This window comes from Ipomoea nil, unplaced genomic scaffold (genome assembly GCF_001879475.1).
Source record: "Ipomoea nil cultivar Tokyo-kokei standard unplaced genomic scaffold, Asagao_1.1 scaffold2761, whole genome shotgun sequence".
Lineage (NCBI taxonomy): Eukaryota > Viridiplantae > Streptophyta > Magnoliopsida > Solanales > Convolvulaceae > Ipomoea > Ipomoea nil.
Window position 1 is genome coordinate 1,451,283 of NW_017619189.1, and position 4,224 is coordinate 1,455,506.

General features: G+C 47.3%; 1 non-coding gene across 1 annotated transcript; it reads left to right on the top strand.

Annotated features, from left to right (window-relative positions):
* The first annotated feature begins 420 nt into the window (after positions 1–420).
* Positions 421–491, top strand: TRNAG-CCC. Its single transcript has one exon. It is a non-coding gene; the product is annotated as a tRNA-Gly (tRNA).
* The last annotated feature ends 3,733 nt before the right edge of the window (positions 492–4,224 follow it).

Here is a 4,224-nt window from a genome sequence, read left to right on the forward strand (position 1 = left end):
AAATTGGAAAAAATTAAATAAAAAATAAAATAAAGTCGTTTTTATTTTTTTAAAAAAAATTTTAATAAAAAGTTATTATTAAAATTTATTAAAAATTAATTAAAATTTATTAAAAATGCCAACTCAACTGCTACATAAGCAGATAACCTGCTAAAATTGAGGGTAACCAGCTGCTATCAGGTGAAATTGCACATTTTTGGAGTGTTCAGTGGCCTAATTGCACTTTTTTTTGGTTCAGTGACCTAATTGCATTTTCAGGTTACGTTCAGTGGCCAATTTGAACCTTATTCCTTGGAATAATTGCCCCTCAAAGTTTGGACCGATTCCGGCTTTGTGATTAGGATAATTTTCAAGCCTCCATTTCTGTGGAAAAATTAAGAAAGAATAAGTAAGTTTATAGTAAAAAACTGTTCACAATTAGCGCATTTGGTGTAGTGGTATCATAGTACCCTCCCACGGTATTGACCGGGGTTTGATTCCCCGGATGCGCATGCTTTGGAAAGACCAAGTTCAATTACATGTTCTTTGCTTTTGTTGGTGCTTTGGAAAGACCAAGTTCAATTACACGTTCTTTGCTTTGGAAAGACCAAGTTCAATTACATGTTCTTTGCTTTGGAAAGACCAAGTTCAATTACACGTTCTTTGCTTTGGAAAGACCAAGTTCAATTACACGTTCTTGCACAGTTCCACAACGGCGTCGTTTTCGCGACGCCTTTCTAATTAAAAAAAAATGTTTTTCACTTACCATTAACGACGTTTCTCTCTTCGCAATCGCACAGTTTAGAAATTATGAATCTACTGTATTTAAATTATGAATCTATAGTATTGAAATTATGAATTTACAGTATAGAAATTATGAATCTACAGTATTAGGTTTGTGAACATGTGATAGAGCTATATGTTCATAATTTTATAAATATATGTTAATAATTATAGAGCTATATGTTCATAATTTTCGATGTTCATATATCCAATTGTTGAAATTTTTATTCACAAATCACGAGTTAATTGCCAATTTGATCCATCGACTATGAGGATTTCACCAATTTGGTCCTCGACTACAAAAATTTCTCAATTTGGTCCCCAACTATACCTTTTTTACCCGAATTGGTCCTATAGTCAAACCAACGTTTTTAAAGTAAATAAACTGAGGACATATTTGTAATTTCACTTTATTTCCCTTCTCGGCTGTCCATTTTCATCTCCTCTCTTTGGTCTGGTGACTGAGCTGTAGTCGTTGAATATAGGTCCGGCGAACAAGTATGCATCGGAGGATTCGACGATCTCAGCACAGAACGATGTGCTAACGGCGCCCCAGTAAGTTCCGATGAAATGAGAGTGGTGTTCGGGAACTGGCCCCTTGGCCGACGGCATAACCGCAAGCATCCGCCAACTCTACGAAGGATTTGTAGAGTAAGTAAATAAACACTTCACTATACAAACACAGTAATTAAATAACCATATTCACAGTACTTGTGCCCGTGAACTGAAACCCTTTTGCATCGCCATTTCTTACCATTCGATCTGAAGCATCTCAGCAGTCCAGTTTCTGCCAATCTGGCTTTACAGCCGAGGTTGAAGTCACCAGGGACGGCGAAGACATCACTCACCCCTATCTGCACAAGGCGACGAGCGAGGTGGCGGTAGAGCGTAGAAATTAGGGTTTCTCAATGAAATTGCCTTCTTGATGCAATTAGGGCTTAATTTAAAAAATAAATCATACTTATTTCTGGCAAGGCACACATCGAATCGTTAGATTATGGAACCTGCTCATCAAATGTATTGAAGAAATCAATTGCACATGAATTTTGGCGAAAGGCAGAGTAGATATCGAAGGAAAATGGGTTTAGTTCACTCGCTGGTCGCCGAAAAATCTAAGAAATCTGTAGCGACTGTAGGCGATTTGGTCACTTGCTACTTGAATGCCGTCGAAATCGAGGAAATCGGTCGACAACGGCGTCGACGGAGAAGAGAGATGAGGGTGGCGGAGTCACGGCGGAGGTGGAGGTTGATTGTCGGAGTGAAACACTACCAGCCGAGGGAGGGTTGGAAACCGATGCCTGCCGGCCGATCTGGAGGCGAGTGAAGAGGACAATAGGCGTGGACTGAAGAATATGCTTTTTTCAAATTCCTATTTTACCCTTTTAGTTTGACCAACAAATTACACTGAGGACCATTTCGGGTAAAAAAAAAACCATAGTTGGGGACCAAATTGAGAAATTTTGGTAGTCGAGGACCAAATTGGTGAAATCCCCATAGTCGAGGGACCAAATCGGTAATTAACTCCACAAATCACAAAACTATGTTCATAATTTGATAACTATATAGTTTAGAAATTATGAATCTACCGTACATAAATTATGAATCTACAGTACAGATATTATGAATCTGCAGTATAGAAATTATGAATCTACTGTATAGAAATTATGAATCTACGATTTAGAAATTATGAATATACAGTATAAAAATTATGAATCTACAGTATAGAGATTATGAATCTCACGGTTACACATGACAGCATAATGCTCCGTTATACAATGGACCATGATTCACAAAGCGCGATGTCGACTGATGGATATATTGTGAATCGACCCGAACCGACCCGAGGGCGCGGAGGAAGAATGGGTCCCGGGGCGGTGCCGCGTACCCGCCCCGGCACGAGGCTTCGGCACGTGGCCCCTGCGCGGGCCACAGCGGGAGGTCAGACCGGCCTCTCCACGGGGTCGGACTGGCCCCTCCACGGGGTCGGACAGGCCTCTCCACGGGTTCGGACCGACCTCCAGATGGGCTCGGCCCGGTCGCGAGACCGGCCTTTCCATGGAGCACCTGTGCCTCAAATTCACGACACTGACAGGGGTCGGGGTCGCCCGAGGGGACCAAAAGGTGAGCCACAGTTGCTACTTGAAGGCGTGCCGCCAAATGGGTCAGATGAACCTCCGGGTCCACACCAAGACGACCATGTAAGAGGTGGATCTTGGCATTGCTATTCTAGGAGGAAGACCATTTCCCTCCCCTAATAATGTCTTAGTGAACGACAGTAAGCAGAATAAAATTTCATGTTACGAAATACGTTGTGAGGAGGACCCTTGTTACGAAGTTGGTTCTCATTCATTTTTCTCCCTTAAAAAAATCATGAAACAAGGGGGAACGAGTGCTCACTCATGTCTTCCCCCCGCGGACCCTAAAGGGGCACGTGGTCCGACCTCGCGTACCAACCCCGACGGAGGACGCACCCTAAGGGGGCACGAGGGCCGACCTCGCGTACCAACCCCGACGGAAGAGCCCGGTGGCACAGTCCGAAAGGACTTGGCCCGAGCGGCTAACGCGCACCCTAAGGGGGCACGAGGTCTAACCTCGCGTACCAACCCCAACGAAGGAGCCTAGTGGCTTGGTCCGACAGGACTGGGCCCAAGCGGTTAGTCGCACCCTAAGGGAGCACGAGGTCCGACCTCGCGTACCAACCCCGACGGAAGAGCGGTTGACGTACCCTAAGGGGGCACGAGGCCGAACCTTGCGTACCAACCCCGACGGAAGAGCCTGAGTGCCTAGGCTCGCCCGAGCCGGGACGGAGCGGCTATCACACCCTAAGGGGGCACGAGGCCAGACCTCGTGTACTAACCCCGACGGAGGAGCCCGAGTGCCTAGGCTCGAATGACCCAGGACGGAGCGACTATCACACCCTAAGGGGACATGATGTCGGACCTCGCGTACCAACCTCGACGGAAGAGCCCGAGTGCCTAGGATCGAACGAGCTAGGACGGAGCGGCTATCGTACCCTAAGGGGATACGAGGCCAGACCTCGCGTACCACCCCGAGGGAGGAGCCCGAGTGCTTAGGCTCGGAAAAAAATAATGGAAACAAGCGGGAGGACCTCGGCCTTGGGCCGAGGTCAAGGTCGGCACGACCTCGGCGCGGGAGGTCGGTTGAAGCCGGGGTCGACACGACCTCGGCGCGGGGGAGGCCGCGGCTTGTCTCTCGTCGTCGCGCCGGCGTCACCGTGCCGGCACCATAACAGTGGAACAAGGTGGAAATATAAAATAGACCAAGGAAAAGGAGGGGCATACCGTGCTCGGGCCTACGGCTCGGCAATGGGGTCGGCAGGAGATGGCGGGACAGTTCGCCGGAGTGAGTTGTCATCGCGGACTCGCCAGAGCTCGGGGCCGCGCCGGAAACTGGGGGGATTCGCCGGAATTCGGTGGTGGTCGCCAAAAAATTCGGGGTGTG